Source organism: Pseudorca crassidens, chromosome 3 (genome assembly GCF_039906515.1).
Source record: "Pseudorca crassidens isolate mPseCra1 chromosome 3, mPseCra1.hap1, whole genome shotgun sequence".
In the NCBI taxonomy this organism is placed as follows: Eukaryota; Metazoa; Chordata; class Mammalia; order Artiodactyla; family Delphinidae; genus Pseudorca; species Pseudorca crassidens.
This window is the reverse complement of record NC_090298.1, coordinates 92,098,491-92,120,711: the sequence shown is the minus strand read 5'-3', so window position 1 is coordinate 92,120,711 and position 22,221 is coordinate 92,098,491. Positions and strand designations below refer to the sequence as shown.

The 22,221-nt window shown below is 40.6% G+C and overlaps 2 long non-coding RNA genes across 2 annotated transcripts in view; one reads left to right on the top strand and one right to left on the bottom strand.

The window, feature by feature from the left end:
- Window positions 1–18,563, top strand: part of LOC137220767 (uncharacterized) — a 54,096-nt gene extending 35,533 nt beyond the window's left edge. Inside the window, exon 4 of the long non-coding RNA XR_010941786.1 lies at window positions 18,432–18,563. This is a non-coding gene — a long non-coding RNA (uncharacterized lncRNA). The remainder of the gene's footprint in view (window positions 1–18,431) is intronic.
- LOC137220766 (uncharacterized) lies at window positions 2,586–14,280 on the bottom strand. The gene is made up of 3 exons (XR_010941785.1): window positions 14,107–14,280; window positions 4,082–4,345; window positions 2,586–2,966 (listed from the first exon to the last, which is right to left on the bottom strand). It is a non-coding gene; the product is annotated as an uncharacterized lncRNA (long non-coding RNA).
- Window positions 18,564–22,221: the final 3,658 nt, after the last annotated feature.

Sequence of the window (22,221 nt, the reverse complement as noted above, 5' to 3'; positions counted from 1 at the left end):
CTTTTTTTCTGTATTTTTAAAACTTTTAAATTTTATATTGGAGTATAGTTGATTAACAATGTTGTGTTAGTTTCAGGTGTACAGAAAAGTGATTCAGTTATACATACACATGTATCTATTCTTTTTTCAAATTCTTTTCCCATTTAGGTTGTTACAGAACATTGAGCAGAGTTCCCTATGATTTACGGTAGGTCTTTGTTGGCCATCTGCTCTAAATATAGTAGTGTGTATATGAATAAGCCCATCTTTAGACACCCTGATTTCGAGGGTACCGTGGAGCATGCAGGTAAAGATAGCCCACAGAAAACCTGGGGTCTGGACCGAAGTCTCACTTTTCTTCTGCCCAGGGAGAGCGTTCCATATTTCATTAAACATTTCTAAAAGGAACCAGTCCTCATACAACAGAGTGTTTAGTGCTTACTAACTTAACAAAGGAGGGACAGCCCAGCAGACATGGTTTTGTCCCAGGGTCTAGGATTTCAACTCACCCAGCTCTCTCTAATAAATGTTACCCTCTTGCTTCATTAACCAGAATAACATTAGTTATGAAATTTGTTACAAGGAAAGAGACTGAAATACGTACCCCTGGAGAGTTAGAAATATTAAGGTACACAGAAAGGTGTTTGGAGACATAGGCTGCCTTCAATTTAAAGGGCTTATCTGGCCAAGGGTTGCTGGGGGAGAGACAAAGGAACTCACAGGCCCTGAGTTGAGGTTCCCCTCTGGCCGGAACCTCAGCTCTCTCGGCTCTGAAATCCAGAGCATCTATTTCTCTCACTGGCTTGTGCAACCTTCTTCTTCATCTGTTTCAAGGCTCAGAGTTGGCCGTAGTGATAAATAGTAAGAATTGGGACAAATGGCCATAAACATTGATGGAAAATGACGTTCTAATTCCCTGGGGAACTCAATTCTGCATCTGCTTCAGTTCAGGAAGAAAAGGAGTACAAAAGAGGCTCTCACCCCAGATTCTTTTTCCCCACTCTGAAAAGGTGAAGCCTGGGTTGAGGAGAACTTTCCTCTCCCACGACAAAAGCTGAAAACTTAAACCCACCTTGTGCCTAACCACCAGTCTTTCTGGAAAACGTTCCCCTCTTTGTCTCTTTGTATTTCCCAGCTATTGGAACTGGAGTGCTCAAAGAAGTACCTGACCTTGTTTGTCAGATGAGAAACAGAAAATGCTGACCCTGAATTCTTTGATTTTCTCCCGCTGCTAACCTAGCAGTACTGCATAATCTCAGACACTTCAGCAGCCTAGGCAGGCTGGGGGTATAGAATAATGAGTGCATATAGCTCCTTGACCAGAGCCTTCTCTTCCCTCTGGAGGGACGGAGGCCTTTAGCAAGGAGTAAGCACAAAAGGGAGTGATATGCAGGCGTGGCCAGGATAAAGGCCAGTTTCAGCCAATACTGTTTGACTTGCTAGTTACTGTTTCTACTCAGAATGGCTTTTCTGCTCTGTTGTGTTATCTTCCTGCCACTAATTTTGTCGGAGGAAGAAAGTGAGCCCACAAGGGCAGAGGCAGTATCTCATTCATTTCCAGAACTTAACACAGAACCTAGATTTAAAGAGGCAGAGATTGTGGGGAGGACATCTTTTGCAAATTTGAAAGCTTTTACTTTCAATTTGCAGAAGAGAAATACCGGTTTGAAGATGTTAAGAGACTGGTTGAAAACAGAAAGCTAATCAACAGCAGTGTCTCAACTGGGCACCTTTGTAGATAAGCAACAGAATACAACTCTGGCATATTTAACCAAGAATATCATTTATTAGAGGGATATAGAGAGGATGGAAATCTAGAAACCCAAGTCAGAAAAAACTCCCATCCTAATAGGAGTTAGGACAGATACAAAGAGATCAGGGATTTCTCAACCATCTCACTTAGGAGTCAGTTTATGCCAACATTATTTACCATCTTTGCCATCACTCTGCTTAAGATGGTCCATGTCCTAACAGAAAGTTTTGTTATAAAGCAGAAACTAACAAACACACCATTGTAAAGCAATTATACTCCAATAAAGATGTTAAAAAAAAAAAAAAAGGAAGTTTTGGATTGGCCAAGCTCACTTCCACATGTCCACCACTTGGAGAGGGGTGGGCAAGACACTATCTCCAAGACTTAGAGTCCCATCAAGTCAACATACAGTGGGGAAAGGAAATTTCCCCCAAAGAAAACGGGGTGTTGTTAGAAAGAGAGAACGGGTGCTGAGTGGCTACCAAATTTAAATGTCCACCAGGTCATGAACATTTGAGACCAAAGTTTGCATTCTTTCTTTCCCTAGACCAGCATGGTATAAGCAGAGGTTCTCAACCAGTGGTGATTCTATCCTACTAACCCCAGAGACATTTGACAATGTCTAAAGACTTTTTTGTTTGTTGGGAAGAAGTGTTATTGGAATTTAGTGGACAGCAGCCAGAGATGCTGTTGATAATCCCGCAGTGCACAGGACAGCCCTCCACAAAAAGGAAGTACCCAGCCCACAGTGTCAGCAGTGCCACGTTGGAGAAACTCTGGTATAAGCAAAGACAGGGAACTGAGATAATACACTGCGTGTTTAAGAAAATTCAATCATTTAATTTGGTGAGAGTATGGATTACATATAGAAAAGTTGGAGGTGGGGGGAAACTTAAAAACAGAAAGTTTCAGACCAGATTTTGTGGGGTCTCAAATCACAGGCTAAGTTGTCTAGACTATGTTTAATAGGACTGGGTGCTTTGTAGCCCCAAATTATATCTTAATTGCCTGGGCCTGGCAGATGTCTCTATTTACTGTGGAGTTTATCTCTAGGAGACATTTGGAGCACAGGACTGAATGCCATGAGACTGTCAATGACAAGACCCCATCGGTGTGCCCTTGTCCTGGGCAAACTCTCAGGGTCCGTCCCAAGAGTTTTGCTTCTCTGTGCTTCTTGCATCTCTCCAGTATATGATTTTGGAAAGGTCATTGCTTCTTAGTGTAGATGTTCCTGCTAAGAGATTAACACTATTATCAACATTCTTTCAAGTAATGTAGCTACCAAATGATCTTTATTCTTTCAGAACAAGCTGTTTTTAAAATAAACATATTCCACTGGTTCCCATTTTTTTTTCACACCTCTGAAATCAGGATGTACTTACAATCAATAGTATGTCCCACTTTAATCAGTAGCACTTTTTTCTTTGGGATATATACCATTATGGAGCTTAAAAGCAATGGCACTTTAAATTCAACAAAATATAATATATTTATTTTCCTCTCATTTGTCACTGGTTAAATTTTATTCATACACATTTTAAAGGACTGGTTGTTGGGAGTGTATGGGGGTATTAGGGTCGAACTCTGGCAGAATGCTAAGAAATATACAGAATATTATGATGGAACTGGCCCTTCTCTGTCATCATTATTTTATAATTAGAAATACGGCTCTTATGTTGAACAGAAGAGGTTTTGTAACATGCAGCCATCTCCCCAGTGGGAACATCCAGGGCCTGCCCCCAGTGAAATGTTTCATCTGTGTTTCAAAGCCTTTAAAGAGTATGTGAAAGAAACGTTCATTCAGGTCAAATTGCATTGGCATATGCTTTGGGGCTGTTCTTATTTTATACAGACTTCCTTGGTCCATCATTAGATAATTGTATTTGTACAAAGGAAATGGAGTAAAATTTCCTTCTGCATCCTTTCTCTGTTTCTCATCTTTATCCTCTAAGAGGTCTTCCGCCATTCCTTTGTCATCCCCATACATCAGGAAGATGAATATGTAATGACATCCACCCTCCTGCAATGTTATCAGCCTAAAAAGCAAAGGCTTGAAATAAGACTAAAGAAGAACTGGAAATGGCTTAAGCAACTGTGAATTTCCAGGAAATATTTATGAGCTGATTTAAATACTAATGAGCTGGTAATCTGACAGCAGCAGCAAGAAGACGAAGATACAGGAACGCAAAGTCTCAGCTGAGCCGTGGGCTGTCTCCTATCTACAAAAGCTGTATAGTAGAATGGCCACATTTTAAGCCTCATGCTAAACAGACATTTCTAAATCCTGTTAAGTGAGAAATTGACATTTTCCCACTAATTTCAATTTTTTATTTCTGCCATCCTACTTACCAGTGAATTTGAATCCCATCTTTAAAAAGGTATCTGGGGCCTGAATGTAAATATCACTTCATCTAAACCTTTTATCTCAGTGACTACTATATTAGGAAAGACGCTTTCGATTTCCTTTTCTGTCCACTTGAAGAATCTGCCAAATAGCCTCTCCTTGCAAGTTCCGATGCAGCAGCGTGAACGATGTCTCCAGAGTGTAGTAAGAGGTAATTTATCCAAAAATGTCTCCTGTCCCAGCCTGACTGCAGAAAATACTTCACTTGCCTATGGGTTAGAAAAGATAAAAACACTTGCTATTATAATAAAGTAAATTTAACTTCCAAAGAGCTTTTTACATATATTGCCTTGGGCCTGACAATCTGCTGACTTGATCCAAAATAAACAACTGGCTCTTGCATTTCTAAATCATAATTCAAAGTTCCACACACAGACTTGCTGTTACGGCTCGTTCAGTGGGGATTTGGGGGTGGGGGATAGAGGGTGCAGGGGGCATTTTTCCTAACATGAAGATGCTAAGGCAAGGAGAAAAATAGGAGGGGCATACCAGAGAGTCTCTGGAAAACGAGTCATCTTTAGAATTGGGGGGCTGTAAATCCCAAAAGTTAGACAGCAGAGAATCGGGTCACATCATCTAGAAACCTTGCACACGTTGTGCTGCCCCAGGGACATGGTACTAGAGGGCCTGGGACTAGAACAACATCAGTGAGATACTCACCTCAGGTGCAAAAATTAAGGCAGCACAAAAAAAAACCCCTCAATAATCAAGAAAAATACTATTTTTATGCAATATTTTTAAAACTCAAAATTAATGCAAAAATAAATAATGAACAAAAGAGCACAATTTTAAATAAAAACAGGATTCAACAATGCCATGCTAAGCCATGTTGGAGCCTGAGGCAAAAGGAATAAGATACACCCCTATATAAATGGTTTAATGTTTTTTTAAATTTTTTTTCAGAAATTGATTGTGACTATATTACCTATAATTTGCTCTATTAAATACAGGAAAGTGAAATTATAAAAAATTCTGCTTGGAGTATAAATCGCATGTTTAAACTTAAAATAATGTTGTGAATTTTTATACACCTGCTTGAACGTTCTGGTCAGAACTCTGCTGTGGCAGCGCTGCACAGAGCTGGCCCAGGAGACATGTTAAATACGTTAATATGCGAGGCTGAGTAACCAACCTGAAGACAATGTTAAGAACTCTTGTCAAAGGTGCTTTGTATTTGTGTGACTGGATTTCACGATATGTGCAACACTTGTGGACCACTGTATTAGGATGCTACAATTAACAGACAACCCACTGCTGATTACTTGACAATGAAGAAAATTTATTTTCATCTAACAGGAAGTCCAAAGGAAGAATGGCTGCAAAGTGGTGAATTCAGTAGCTCAGTGACACCAACCAGGATTCAGGTTCTTTTCATCGTTCTGCTCTGCCAAAAATAGCAGTCGGCTTTACCTTTGGCTGGCTCGTCTCACACATAGAAAGTGGCTGTCTTAGTTCCTAGAGCCCCATGTAAATCTGACAATGCCTTACAAAATGGAAGAAGTACTGTTTTTTCCCTTTTTGATCTCATTTTAAGACAGAAGAAAACTTTCTTAGAGGCCTTCCTGCAGAACTTTCCCACATCTCATTGGCCAGAAAGAGGTCACAGCCACCATTGAGACCAGTCCCTGAGAAGAGGAATGGCAGGCTTATGTTAAGGAAGATTTACCCTAAGTCACATCATGGAGGGCTAGTCACCCAAGCAAAGTTAGGGTTCTGTAACAAGGAAAATGGAGGAGATAGCTATCAACTGGGCAGCCAGCAGTGTCTGCTACAAATACCAATTATGAGTGGTCAGACATTGGGTAGAAAATACATCACAAAACTTTGTATCAGGCAAATCATTCATCATTACAGGAAATGACCATGATGTCATGTAAGACAAACTGCAGAAATCTTCAATGAAACTACATAGTGAGATCCATACCTCCTAGCTGGCAGCAGGAGAAATTCCAAGTAGATCATAGAATTAAATGTGAAAACTTCACTACTATTAAATGAACACATTGGAGAACTCTATTATAATCTTGGAGTAGGAGAAGGCTTTCTAATTATGACTTAAAATCAAGAAGCTGTAAAGGGAGGAAAAAAAATTCAGCACGGAATGAAAACACCAGAAATAAAGCCAAAAGATAACTGATTAACTGAGGGGTGGGGATTGTAACTCATATCTTAGACAACAAACTAATCTCCCTATTGCATCAGAGCTCCTAGAAATCAATAAGGAAAAAAAGTCATCAACATATAGAATAACATAGAATGATAGGCAAAGGAGGTAAACATCCAATTCACTAGGAAAAAAACCAAAAAATGTCCCTTAAACATATGAAAAGTTGTTCATCTTATTGATATTAGGAGAAATGAAAATAAAAACTATCCTGAGATGCCATTTTTCAGTTATCTGATCAGCAAAAGTGTGGTAACACTCTACTGACAAGGTTGTAGGAAAAGAAAGAGCCTGGGAGAGTAAAAATTGGCATAACTCCTATGCAGGACAATTTGACAGTATTTGTTAAACACCTATACCCTTTAATCCAACAATTATGTTTCTGAGAATATATCTATGGATCCTACAGATTACACATTCTACAGATCTGTTTGTTTACCTGCAAAAAGATTTCTCAGGGCTAATATTTAACTGGAACACATAAAGCCCAACTGGCTTTATGGAACAAATAAAGCCCAACTGGTTAATTCATGGCCAGTATCTATCCTAAAAGGTTGATGTCCTGGATGTACTGAAATTTGAAATTTTAAAATATTATCCCTTTGGGTATGAAGAAGTCTATTGTTTTGTAGAAAAGTACTGGAGACAATCCAAACAGCCAACGAAAGTGGACTAATTAAATAAGCTTTGGTGACCCATACAATGGAATATTATGCACCTGCACAAAAGAATGAATGCATATCTGTAGGTAGTGATATGGAACGTTCTCCCAAACCTGAAGTTAAAAAAAAAAAAGCAAGGTGCTGATCAGTATGTATAATACTCCAACTTTTGTATGAAAAAGAAGAAAGTAGCTATCATAATATATCAAAAAGATGCATAGTTATATTTGCTTATAAAAATATAAAGAAACTCTGAAGGAAACACTAGAAAAATAACAGTGGTTACCTGTATTGAGGGGATGGCAAACTGGGAGGATGAAAGACAAGGATAAGAGGAAAACTTTTCACTAAAAATCATTTATTTTTCTTTTGATTTTGAATTATGTTAATATATTTATTCAAAAGTTCAAATAAAATTTATTAAAAATCTGTAATTGTTTACTGTTGCCTACAGTTCCAGTTCCAAATCTTTAACTTGGGATTCAAGACAAATCATAAATTAGCTCGAATCAACGTTTCCATGGCGAATTCCTACCAATTTCTCCTCACCTCTACCCTCAACCCCTGCCATCCACATACACACAAAACTGCCTTTCCTGGATCCTCTCCCTAAAGATAATCACTGTTAACAGTTTTCACTTCAGAAAAAAATATAATATGCGTATGCCTACATTTATATTAGCCACATAACATTTTTGGAAAATTTTACACCTGTGATCATGTTTTTATTTATTACATGTTTTAAAGATTTTTCTGTATCATGAATTTTTTTTCCATTTATTTATCTATTTTGTAACCTTTATGTATTGATACATATGGCTTTTTTTAATGGTTAGATAACATTACATCACATGGACACATCATAACTTAGTTATTTTCCTTGCACATTTAGATTGTTTCAATTATAGTTGTTTGTACAAGCTATGCTGCAATAAATATCTTGGCATATTTTTGCCATAATATCAAAGTATAATTGTTAGGCAAGTGTTATGTGCATTTAAAAGTTTGATTGATAGTGTCAAGTTGCCTTCACAAAGGTTATATCAGGGTTATATCAAAGATTATGCTTTCAAAATATGAAAATACTCCTTCTTTCCTCACTCTCTCACCAATATTATTTTGAAACTTCTGAAAGTTGCCTGATAAGCAAAAAGTATTCTTTTTATGCTTAATTAGCATTTCCTTAATTATGAGAATGAGCATGTTTTTATATGTATATAGGAATTTGTATTCCTTTTTCTGTGAACTGTCTATTCCACTTTCATGGAGTCAAATGAAGCCATTTCTTCTCTTATGACTCCAGGATTTAGAGCTTTGTTTAGAAAGACTTCTCCACTTCCACATCTCTCTCTCACACACACATAGAAATTCTCCTATATTTTCTTTAGTCTCTCATATATCTTTAAATGTTTAGATCTTTAATCCATCCAGACTTGACACGAGTGAGAGAGAGGTAGTATATCCTAAAATGAAACATTGTAACTTAATTTCTTTCCAAATGTCCCAATACAACCTCCTGTACAATCTATACCTTCATTGATTTTAATTACAATATTTATTATATACTCAATTCCCATAGGCATTAGGTCTTGTCTATTCTGTTCTATTAATCTGAATATCTCTTCTCACCTAATACCACAACATTTAAGTTACTGTAGCTTTATAGCATGTTTTTCATCTGATAAGGCTGGTCCCCACCACATAAGTCTTTCCTTTTTTTTTTCCCCAAAAGAGTCTCAGCTATTTCAGCACATTTAATCTTCCAGATGAACTTACAGGTTAATTTGAGGGAAATAATATTTTTATAATATTGAGTCTTTCTGACTGTAAGTCCAGTGCTCAAAATGTCACATGAAATCATGAGATAATTACTTAGCGAATCTGAGACCAGATGCTTGTGGACATTTCTGACCAGATTAGTTGTGTGAGTCATATGAATCTATGGCATAATTGTGCAATTCTCCTCTTTCTTGTGTAGACCCATGAGAATGACACGGGTATCAGGAAAACCAGGCCCAGAGCAAAAAAATAAACAGTCGCTGCATATCCTTCAGGAATTTTTTAATAGAAAAAGTAATCATTCACATCCTGTCTACAGTGAGAGTGGAGCTCCAGTCACAGTCAATTCTGCTGCTCATGTGTGCTGGAGGCTGCGTGCGTCTTGGGTATAGAATTCCTGGCTTGTGGCCATAACCAATACAAGAATAAATGCCATTTAATTCCCCCCAGCTGTTCCTGGGGCCCTCCGTGGGTGGGTCTGCTGAGGGGTGTTTCATTCGATTCACAGGAAAAAACGTGCCCCTCAGTTGCTTTCACAGAGCCAGATTTGCTAAGACTTTCCATACACACTACTGTGGGGGGAGGCCATGAAGACTGCTCACAGCACCGACCAACCAGCCCAAGGTGTTCTGCAGGGGCTCTGACGGTTTGCTGCAATGCTCTAAACTTGCACTTCATTTCACACTGAAAAACCAGTGCTTTGTGTTCAGTGTAAGATCTTCCCAATGTGTGAGGTTAAGGAGACATCTTTACCTATCTAAATAAATGAAGCATTGGACATGATTAAATAGAAATTACACTTTACATAGTATTAAAGGTGACATCCATCTATGTAAATTAGTGTAACAGAAGAGAATGTAATGTTCCTAATCCAAAAATATAGATCTTCTTTGCTTGACATAGGCTACTAAGTTGATATTTTGTAGTTCTGTGTTTAGGTGCCACTAAAGTAATTTTAGTTTCTGCAAAGAGTAGTCATTTCCCAATTCATATCAGATAATTCCAGTGCTGTAGTTCAAAAAGATACTTCTTCCCTTGAAAAACAAAGGCAAGGGACCCTGTATGGTTTGCTCTTTTGTTGTTTTATTTTGTTTTGATACATCTCAAGACTATGATAGAAGGTTTAGGAATTGTGCACCATGTTCAAGGTTATACCAAGAGAGGCTAATGTGGCCAAAACCATGTGACATAGTAGGGTTGGAGGTTCTTTGGGGCTGAAATATGGCTGAATGAGCTTCGAACAGCCCCAAACCAAGGGTTCCCTCCATTTTTGCCTCTGGTAGGCAGAAACTATATGCGGACTAGACGAACAGAGAAAGAATCCTTAATGAGAACACACTTAATACAAGGTACATATTTAATCATAGTTAATCTGCACCAGACCCTGCTTTGATAACTAAGCCTCACTATTTAGGTTAGCTGTATGCATTTTAACTCATTCAACAAACTCAGTTCCAACATGGGAGATCCGTAGGCTAGCCAACCCATGTTTTAGGAAAGGAAGCGTATTCACTGAGCGCCTACTGTGTTTCAGACCTTTGTTACATAAGACTGCTGTTCACAGTTCCTAGCCCACCATATTAGCTTTTCAGTATTTCAAATTTTTATTGTTACATATTTTTAAGTATTCAATTAAGAAATACATTGCATAGTCTATAATACTTAGAGAAAAGAAAGTTGGAAATTTCCCCAAAGGAGATGTTTTAAATACAAAAAAGAATATCTTCTGAGATCTACATGCTGCAATCGAAAGGGTTTTAGAATGTTTCTCAAGCCCTACAGTGCAGCACATCATAAGAGGGGATCTTCCTTCCAAGGGACATATTTCCAATAGCAAATAACAAGGTGCGGTGCTGGGGAGAGACTGGCTTGGATATGGTTGACTCGGATGTGGTTGATTGAGTGCTGCTCACCATGCATTCAATCTCATTCTCTGTGCTTCCCCGCAGCAGAGGCTGGAAAACTGAAATCTACATTTTCCAGACTCTCCTGATGCCAGAGTTCTAGATGCCTCGTGGGCTCTGGTGACTGCATGCACTTTGATTTGATTTGGAGTTTGGGAGTGAGACTGAGAGCCTCTTACTGTGACTTTCTGCTGACAAACAAGGTCTCAGTGTGTCAAGAAGCAGGTGGTGGCTGGACTCAGACTTCGAATTTCTGGACTCCAGCTTTAAGGGGCTAGAGAGGAAGTTGTGTTCACTATGGCAGTGCTTCCTGGTCGCTAGAGCCCCACTACAGCAGTGTGTTCTTAAACGCAGTATTGCAGTGGCTGCCGCTGATCCCTGCTCCTCCAGCCCTTCCAATGGTTTTAGAATTATCTAACGCCCTGTATAAAATTTGTTTCTACTTCAAATACCCAGAGTTTTCTGTTTCCTTCACTAAACCCTGACTGATGCAGGAGCTCCTTAAAAGTTTCCCGAGGTCTTCTGAATTTAAATTTATACCCCTAGTAATGAAGTATCAGCAAGAAGGACATAAATAAGAGTTTAGTATATTTAAATCACTTACTTATAAGCAGTCTAGTTCTAGAACAATTAGAAGGTGTAACAAAGTACCTTCCTTTTATTGTGCATTTACAGTCATTACTCCATTTAATCCTTACAGAAACTCCATTTTACAGAAGAAAAACCAAAGGTTTAGAGACCTTAAGAAACTTTTGTTCCGCAACGTTGTGGTATACAGAATAATGTCCTGCAACCCTCCCCCAAAGGTATCCACCTCCTAATCCGTAGAACCTGTGACTATATTACCTTACACGGCAAAAGAGCTTTGTAGATGTGATTAAGTTATGGATGTTGAGATAGGGAGATGAGCCTGACTCATCCAGGTGGGTTCAAGGTAATCACAGGAGTCTTGGTAAGAGAGAGGCAGGACGGCCAAAGGGGGAGAAGGAGATGGGATAACCAAAGAGAGAGACCTGAAGGTGTCATGCTGCTGGCTTTAAAGATGGAGGATGGAGCCATGAGCCGAATGCAGGAGGCCTCCAGAGGTTGGGAAAACAGGGAAACAGATTCCGCCCTGGAGTCTCCAAAAGGAATGCAGCCCTGCTGACCCACTTTAGATTTCTGACCTCTAGCACTGTAAGAGAATAAATTCTCTTGTTTTAAGCAGCTAAGTTTGCGGTAATTTGTTACAGCAGCAACAGGAAACTAGTACAAACATTTAATAAATAATTATTGAGATCCTATCATTCAGTGCTGGGATGGTTGTAACAAAACTAAGTGCCTGTACTAATATTCCAGCTTGCATTCTTGCCTGGAGTTTAGCAGAAGCAGGACCCAAGCCCAGGCCTGTCCATCTTGCGAGCCAGTGCTCTTAACACTGTACTCTGCCACCCTCACCATACCAGGTTCAAAGCAGGTGCCCAAGCCTGTGCCCTCTTTTAGTCTAAAGGGATCTCATGAGTTTTATTCCTAATTGGATTTTGATAAGTTGACACAAAACATCTTTTCTCATTTGTAGGGACCCGGATGATTCTCTTCCTTCTGAGAGGGCCACTGTGGTATTTTCTGCAAAGAAGGTTTCCCCTCCCCCGACCAAGTACATTTCTAGACCTTTGTTTCTCAAGTCTTTTTCTGCATAGGGGGTGCTTGTTAAAACGTCCAGCTTTTAGAGTTCTAATTCCATACATCTGTGTGGAGCCTGAGGCTGTGCGCTTTTACAGTGAAGGTGATTCTGAGGCACATCAGGGACCTCACCTGTGAAATACTGTTTTCTGTAAAATTATAGAAGAGCCTTACTTTCTGAATCCTTAGAGACATGGCTTCCAACATTCCAATCGCCTTAGTTCTTCTAGCAGGGTTTCCAGCTGACATTCTTTTCTTGATAACACATGTTTTGCAATGGCGTTGGAAAATAACGGAATCCTGCACTGACTAATAATATGGGTTGTATTGTTTTGTTTCTTTGTGGTACAGTAATGCTACTAGAGTTCTCTCTCTTTTTGATATTATTATAATATTATTAATATTTAATATTACTACTACTAAAAAGTCATGTTGAAATAGTCAGTGCATTTCAACATTCTCAGACATACTCCAGTAGGACTGGATTTTTTTTAATGCCATTTAAATTCAGTTGCAGATTGTTTCACTGAAATTGCCACTTACTGGTCTGTGGTTTAAAAATTCCTTCTAAGTGAGAGCTCAGAAGCCAACTTCACTTCACTGAAAACTACAGATTATACTGGCTTCCTTTCGATATTTACAATATTTCACTGAACCAGAGAATTTTATTGCTGCAGCTAGCACCAGTTATCCAACCGAGCCCCACCATTTTGCAAATGAGGTTTAAAGGAGGGAAGTGACTTGCCTAAAGTTATACAAGTAGTTAAGGGACAGAAGTGAGATTAGCAACTGCTTTCCTGATTCCTGGTCTATTCAGAAGCTCAGTCACTATAATTTTATTTCTAAATCCTCTTATGGTACATTGATTACTTCCAGTGTAACTTAATTTTTTATAGTGGATAATCTGGAGAAGATAAATTTAAAATGCTCATATTTTTGTTTTGCTATTATTTTCTTTGAAGAAATAAATTCAAGACCTCTTCCACGTTGACCCCAGTGTTTTTTTCCCCTAGGTATTCATTATTTAAAAGAGGATCATTAAGGACTTAGAAAATTTTTTGTGGATCTCTGCTGTTAGCTTTGTCTTGATAACTCTCCCATTCAAATAAAAACAATCTCTACTTTGTTAGCTTTGTCTTGATAATTCTCCCATTCAAATAAAAACAATGTCTGGGGAGTCTGAGTGAGGCCTGGAGCACACCAACCTCACTCCGTTTAATGCACCATTAAGCCCGTCATATCCAGCCCTACCCCCCAAATCCTCTCTGCCTTAGCAACAATGAAATGTTTCATACAATTGACTCAAGTGAAGTTCTTTGAACAGTTGTCAGGGTGGGAAACTCAACACCCCAGAAGAGTGATAACAGAGGTGGTAGTATAACAGCTGGGGGCATTGTACTGCCAGCCACAAGCTGAAATAACGTGGGCCTAACTCTCAAGTTACCATTACTCTGATTTGGATCCAGGAGCAAAAAGCCTAGAACAGTGAATACCTGATTCAGTGTGAAACTCAGAGATACCCGATCCCCGGTCTCATCAGTATAACAAATTGACCCCTGAAGTCTTCCTATTTGCTAATTCTTCTGGCCTAAATGCCTTCCCCGCCGCCCCACCCACCCACCCCCACCCCCCCGCCAGTGGAAAAGCAAGGGGAAGACAGTGCTGACAGGCAGGGCATTGGATTATACCCAGCAACTGGCTATCAAATGGTAGAGGGAGCCCTCTTTCTATCAAAAGAGGAAGAAGAGAGGTGGGGAGGGGCACAGGGCACAGGGCAGCTACTACTGCTCCGACCTTACCTCTGTCCTGTTGAAGTCACGTTTCTAAAACAGCCATGCAGGACTTCCTGTCTCAGCTCCGACATGTAAAAAACCATACTCAGAGATTATCTTGACGTGAAGCAGAGCAGGAAATTGAAGTGGGACAGGGAGTTCTCATTGTGTCTCTTGGCAGCAGGGCTGACAACAGTCAGAGGTGGAGGTAGTAATTTTGTGGGAGAGGCTTAAGATAAGTGTTGTGTGTTTTCACATGTCTTTTACAGATTTCCAGTTCGGGCATGAGAAACATTGGGTTGGCGCTTCCATTTATTGTTGTCTTGAATTCCAGCCCATCTGGGACAAAGTAGTCTTGTTTGGTTACATCCCACTGGAAAATTAGTTCAATGTCTTTTTCTTCCTCCAGGACACAGATTTTCTTTGTAACAATTCATTCATTCACTTGTTTATTCTTTCAACAAACAATTATTTCTATGTATGATACTTGCTAGGTTCTTGGGATATAGGGGTGATTATAGCTGCCTTCATAAAGCTTAAGGTCTTGTGAGGGAAGCATACAATCAAATAAGTCATGACAATAAAGTGCACTAAGTGTTACAGTAAGGGACGTGAAGGGAAGAGTAGCTGAAACAACAATCTTGCCTACGTCCTCATCTAAAAACTGGGCATGATAAAAAGAATATCTACCTTTGGGGCAGGCATGAGAACCAGATGAGATGATGTGGTTAAAGTCTCTGTTAAATGGAATGACTCTTAGTTATACTTCCTAGTCACATCCTCTGTTGAAATCATTTAAATGCTGCCAAGAAAGATTTGTAACAACACTTCTCTTGTTTTAAGAGCCCAGGCTCTGTTTCCATAAGATACAAGAAGCGAGCCTGGCGTCATCCACCAAGTGCTAAACAAAGACTTATACCAGCCTCCGTGGATGAGTTACTCCCCGTGAAATCCCTACCCCACTAGGTGTCCATGTTCCAGAGCAGACTGCATGGACAAAGGCAGGAGCCAGCCAAGTGCAAGGCACGGAAGGATGATGTCCTTCAGGTCTGAGTTCACCATGGACCTGCCCGACCTACCTCTACTCTCCTGGCTTCCTGCCTTTCACTCAACACTTCTCACAGTTGTATTCATCTATTTATGGGATCATGTTGATCCATCTCTCTCTTCCCTGGTAGATGGTGTGCTCTACTAGGACAGAGCCCAGGGCTCTTTTGCTTCCCACTGTATATGCCCCAGCCTCTAGCCCTAGAAGAGTGAATAGTGCTGCTTGATAGATAGTGCCTGAATGAATGACAGAATGCGTGGTACTTACGTTGACTTATTCCCTTAGGAAAGTATCACTTTCTATCTGAACGTTGGTTTCCACTTGACATTTCTCGATAATGAAATCCCTACAAGACTCTTCCTGGAAGATGCTACAGGCAGGATGAGGCAATGACCCAAAGGGAAAGTTCAGGTTGAAAGGGGTCAGGACAGTCACCCAGGGTGCCTTTCAAGTGCCTACAGCAGGAAATTCTAGAAAGAGTCTCACAGCCACCTCCAGCTGGGAAACATTTCCAGAAACGAGGGAAACACATCCTTTTGAAAACAAGGTATTTAATGCCCTTTCGTGTTTGGAGAGGAGCTGGGCTCAGCACCCTGCTGTGAGGAGATTTCTTCCTCAGGGGTTCTTGCCTGAGCTCCCAGTGTGTCCTGCAAGGAAATAGTAAACATACACCCTCAGCTTCTGATGTCTATTTTTATGCCCTGGTTGTGTGTAGGGGGAAAGGAGAATACGTTTTGAGTATGTGTGTTTTTCCCCTGGTGCCTGGTGACTCCCACGAAGGCTGTAAATCCCAAAATCCAAACACAAGAAGCCTATGTCAGGAGGCAATGACCCACCACTTTGGACTCCATTCAACATCTACATGAAGAATGTCCTTGGCAAAGAGCAGTTTCAGCATAATAGTGGTAAAAATAACAATCATTCTCTCAATTTTCAACTAAATATAACTCCTAGTGGCTAAAGTTCTATAAACTAATCAATTAGTTTATAGAACTAATAAAATAAATGTTACCTCGGATATACAAATTCGTTATTACCTATGACATAAGATATTACGGATTGCTGTATAAGTCGTTGTTTTACATCATTATCTTAGAATTTCGAGTGTTCTAAGCTTTCCTATATAGAGTGAAGGGAGACTAGAAGAAATAGGATTTACTGTATGCATTGCAAAAGATAATGCCAAAGAGTCTATAGTTAATTTAAAGAGAGAATGAATTTAATAAACAATGGAGAATATTGGAGCCTTGAGTTCAGGTAAACCTTCTGGAGGTAAACCAAATGCTGAAGGGAAATTGAGGTTAGCTAACTGGCTCCCATGTGTTTTTGCAAAGCTCAGGGAGTGACAGCAGCATCACTGACAAATGAGTGCTTCAATAGACAGTTGCCCGATGAGAACCTGTTACTAAAGCGGAAGTGAAGTGATTTAGGAGGCACACTGTAGGGAAAGGGGCACTGAACCAGGAGAAATAAAGTTAAAATTAGAGCAGATTGGGGAGAGTTGAAAGGCAAAAAATCATATCGATTAGGGTTCCCTTTCTAAGCTCCTCTAATGAAAACTGAAGATGACTATCATGTCTGCAAGATTTATTCATTCAAGAATATCAGAATCAATCTACCTTTCCCCTGACACGGGCGATGTATTAAACCTCCGCCCTACACATTTCAACCAGGAGATAGACTAGCCTAGGTCCCCTATTATACCATTTAGAGCCTCAAGATGTTTTCCTTCTTAGCACTAAATCGGGGCTGTCATGTGAAATCTACATATGTGGTTATTTGACGGTCACTTTCCCCCATTAAACTACAAGTTCCTCAATGACAAAATTTTTTTTTTTTAATTTTTTTGCTAACCATTGGTTCCTAGTGTCTGGCACATTGCCTAACACATAGAAGACATCTATTAACTGAACGAATGAACAAATGAATGAATAAAACCTACTTTTCCTTCCCCTTTTCTCTCTTTTTCATCTTCCTTTCCTACTTAGTGTTTTCTGTTTTTCTTCTATTTCATTTCATTTCATTTTCAGATCAAAATCAAAGTTCACATCAACTCTTCCACACATTGGGTTCTTTTGGTCAACAGCCCTGCATAAAGCTAGGAGTAGCCTGTTTTGTCTCCAGACTACTCATATGTCTATCCCACAGAACAAAGATCAAGAACCTTAGAGAGCCCTAAACCAGCAGTCCCCGAGAAAGGTGAAGAACGTGGTGGCTCCAATTACAGACGCTGGCACAGAATACTTGGGTTTCAGTTGTACTTGGATAACTTACTGAATGCGTGATCCTCCTTGAGTTGCTTAGCCTTTCCAAGTTCTAGTTTCTACAACTGTGAACTGAGGATGGTAATAAAACCAACCACTTCCAAGGGTTATTTTAATGATAAAATGACTTACTATTAACAAACTTAAGACAAACTTAAGACTGCTCTGGTGCTGGAGAGCACTATAAGGTATCACCTATTATTATCTCTGTGACCTCAAAGCCTAAATGTGGACGTTGTTATATATTTTTGCAACTTGTCCAAAATTTGCCCCCCAAAGTGGACAAAGGAACTAAATGTTAGACCTTTGTCCCCTGCTGCCTGTCACTGCTCATTGGCAGTCTCCTTGCCCAGCTACCCAGACTGCAGGAATGTCTGCTCTGGATTGGGGGGGCCGGAGCTGTTGTCCTGGCGGCTGTAGTAGAAGGGAGAAGAACCCTGTCAAAATCAGAGCCCAATAGCCAATTGTTTTTCCAGGGCAGAGGTTTCTTTGTTTCCACTCTTGCCTTTAGGCAACTGTGGTGAAGGTATTCCCTTGGCTCTCCAGAGAGGCAGTCTGTGCCTAGGAACACAGCCTCATCCCAAGGGCTCCCCTCTCTTATAGCCACCTTTCCCAAACACCAGCAGGATCGTGTGATTGAATTCCTGTGTCACTGGGGGAAAGGAATGCTTTATAACTTTACTTCAAGCATCCGAATCTTTCTCTCCAAATCTGGAGAGATTAAGGTTTTTGTGACATGCAGCTCAGCAGGCAGAAATGGTCGGGGCCTTGGCAGGGGGGAGGGGTAAGAAGCTGCCCAGAGCAGCTAGGGGCCAGAGTCACTGCACCCACCAGCCACTGCGTGGAAGAGGGCTTTTCTGAGAGAAACAGGAAAGAGTGGATGAACTATCATTTCTGCATTTTGCCCTCCAGACAACCGAAGAAATCAGGATGACCAGCAGAGTCCTCTGCTGGGGGAAAGCAGCTCTTTGCAGTCCAGTTTAGAGGGTTGCAGTGGGGAGGAAAATGGAGTCACCCTAGATGTACTTCTCTTTCTCCAGGATGTGGGAAGGAGTGGGAAAGAGGCAGCACTCCAGCACGGCTCCCAGTGGACGGCCCCTGAGACTTGAAACTGTTCGGATGGATGGGACCAGCGGTGTACACAAAGCCACACTGCAGCTTTCTAATCAAAGGTCTGTGAGATGGGAACTGAGTTGTCAGGGACCCTAGGGGGTGCTTAGAAACCACAAACCAGAAGTGCTGGGGGCTGGTGAATGAGCTGAGATGGCCTGCTTGCAAAATTGCACAGGGAAGAGAAAGCTCACGTTTGGGAGCTGTTCCAAAGGGCCTGTGCCTGGAAAGCGGGTAACCTGAAGCTGTGTGTCCAGGCTCACAAACCCCAGTGCAGAGAAGCCTTGAGGATCATTCTTGTGTATGCTGTGTGGAATCAATGTACACAATTATACAACCTCCCTTTTCACAATCGAGCCACAAGGCAGGAACTCTATGTTTTCTTAAGGTTGACTCAAAATTTCCACTTTGTGGGAAATGAGAGACAGGGGAGGGAGAGTTTCTCATCATTTTCATCCCCACCTGGTTTCTCTTCTCCAGGCCTGGTTTCAAAACACTTATACATATAATCCTCACCTTAGACATTAACCTGACTTTTAATATCTTACTGATTTTAATTTTTTTTTAAGTTTCAATTTAAATAAATCTCTTTCACCAGTGGGATATCTAATGAAAGATGCAAGGTATCTAATTTAGGAACATTTTCTTAATGGTTATACATCTTGGGAGGAAGGAGAAACTACTTAAAATACTGTAAAATTTAACATTGGATTTGTTTTTCCAAAGCTGCAAAATAATTAGAACTCTAAAGGAAAAAAGTCTTCGGGAGGGACCCTTACCCTTTATTTAAATGGAAAAATAAGTTGATTTCCGAAAGGAAAGTTCTGGAGCCCTGGGTGCTGCTAATACTACTCTCATGGTGCTGCTAATACCCCAATACTACTTACTATCCTTAGTCAGTACTATTGTTAATACTATTGTGAAAGTTACCATTGTTAGGCAAATACTCTAAAGCCACACGGATTAATTTCAGCAACCACGTACATTTAGGGCGTCTAGATCTTGTAGGCCAAACACTCTTATTTTAATAATGCATTACATTGATGTAGCATTTTCCAATTTTCACCATGCTTTTAGATACATTATCTCACACCTATTTTTCAAAATGGCCTTCTGAGACAGACAAAGCAAGCATTATCGTTTTTTGTTTCGTTTTTAACTAGCTTCTTGAAAAATACACTCACACACAGGGCAACAAATTCAAGTAGAAGGGCATAGATAGAAAGTTAAGTCCCTCTTAACCTGTGTCCACCTAGTCTCCTCCTGAGATATGATTACTGTTAAGAGTTTCTCTATGTCCTCTATGTCCTTTTAGAAATTCTATGTACACACTAGCCCAGTTCTATCCATATGTGCTCTTTAAAGATGAACTCACACACATGGCAGGCTCTTCCCTGGTTTGTACCTTGCTTTTTTCAATTAACCAGTGACTTGGAGATCTTCAGTAACATGCAAGCTGTGCCTCATTCTTTGTTTGATAGTCTATGTAACTGGTCCCCTAGTGATGGGTACTTAGGTTATGCCCAGCATTTTCTGTTACAAACAGTGCTACAATGAGCAATATTAGCAAAAACTTAGATAGTTCTTACTTGGTGTTTTTCATGCACAGAAAGTCAGTTAATCCTCATAACTATCCTACGACACAGAAACTACCATTAGTTCATTTTAAAGATGAGAAAATAGGCAGAGAGATAAGTAATTTGCCCAAAGTCACACAGCTAGTAAGTGGCTTTGATTTGCATGGATTTGAATCCAGATAGTCTGGCTCTAAGGCCCAAACACAATGTCCTGCCTCTCGTGTTTTCCCTGTGCATTTAGATCTGAAAAGCCAGACCACACTGCATAGGTGGTGAAACAGACCAGAGGGCTTGGTGCTCACTGCTGCACAGCTGGGTAGTGGCAGAGCCTGAACTAGAAACCAGGTCTCCCAGTTCCCAGATCCTGGCGCATTCCACTACACTTCGTGACCTGCCAGTGCCTTCAGAATGTTGTCTCTTTGAATTCCTGAGAAGTTCTGAACACTTTAGGCATGAATGGAGCATCTACACTGAGAAGTAGTTGAGGAGAAGTGGTGTTAGGAGAGACCTGGGACCGTGATGAAGGAGTTCAATTCTCAGGGTCTTTCTACCACTCAGCTCCCATACTGGTAGATACGGGATAGATAGATATTGTGTTAAAGCAAATGTTACCACAGAATATCTTTGATATAAACATGTACTTTTTGAGTTGCAAGTTTAGAGATAAATTATATCAAATTTTATTCAATGTTACCACTCATTTTTGGCTATTGCCACAAAAAAGAAATTATTAAATCATGAAAGTTTCGACTAAAGAGAGTAGGCCCATTTTAACCCTACATGGCTACGTATTTACCACAGAGAAAGTGGCAGGGAACCAACATTCTCCCCTCCGGCTTGAGAACGGTACAGCTGCGCTCTGTATCTGAAACTATCTTCCAAAGTGCTGGGCAGCCCTGGAGAGTTGTGAGCAAAACTATTTTCAGTACCCCTTGAGTTTAAATAGTTCAAGAATCTCCCTCAGATGCTCACACCCGCCTGGTCTGGCCCCACTTGACTATGAATGCCTTTGATTAAAAGGCTGGAAGCCTCCTCAGAACCATCTAGTTGCGTCTTTCATCATCATACGGCCTCACATTGCTTGGTATTTACTGTCTTCCGATCACTTTGCCACTTATACGTTTCTATGACTGCCCCCATGACCACCTTATGAGGTACTGTGTCTTCACTAGTTCTGTATCCCCTTCACCTAGACAGGGCTTAACCCACAGTGGAAGCTCCACAAATGTTTGTTGAATCCTTCCCTGTTTTTCTCTGCTGTCCTTAAATTTCCTCCCACTATTGTCCAACTGTTGCCCGGGAAACCTGAACTCTTCCAGCAGCGATGCAGGCTGATGGAGAACCAGGCTCCCTGCCTTTGCTGCCAAAAGAAAGAATTGAGATAGGTTTCTGGGATACACATTTAGGTTTATAATTTTTCTTCATTCATTTGTCATTTGTGCACCTACTATGTGCCAGGTATAATGCCAGGCACTGGGTGTACAGAAATGAACATTCTTGTGTGAATGACAGATACAACACTGAATACACAAATATAGGATCACAGCTCCTGGCACATGCACTGAAGGTGCTATGAGAGAGGCTACCAAAGTCTAAATTACCAGTAATTTAGACTGGGAAATCAGGGAAGGCAACTCTGAAGAAGTGATATTTAAGCTGAGACCTAAGGCTGTGGAAGGGATCCAGTTACTCACAAAAGAGGAAGGAGGAGAAGGCCAGCGAGGGAACAGCATATACAAAGTCACCAATGCAAGAAACAGTTTGGAGTCAGAGACACCTCTGGTGCCCCATGTTACATCCTCTCAGCCCTCCTCTGTTTCAGCCACAGCTATGGTGGACGGTCCCTGACAGCTCAAACTCATATCCATCTGACAGCCACCCACCTCAAGCATCTGAGCACATCTTTCTTCTTTCTCTGATAATGGCACAAGTGCAGCCTAGAAATGCCAGGGTATTAATGCTGTCCCCTACTCCAACCCCCACCAGGCAACCCTCAACTGCAGGGCACAGGAGCTGGTCCATGAATGTCTCAGCCTCCCCTCCTTTAGGTGAATATCACTGGGAGACATTCTGTACACTTCTCAGGAGGTCTCAGCAAAAGATAGACATGTTGCTCACAACAGCAATTTCCAAAACTGTGCTT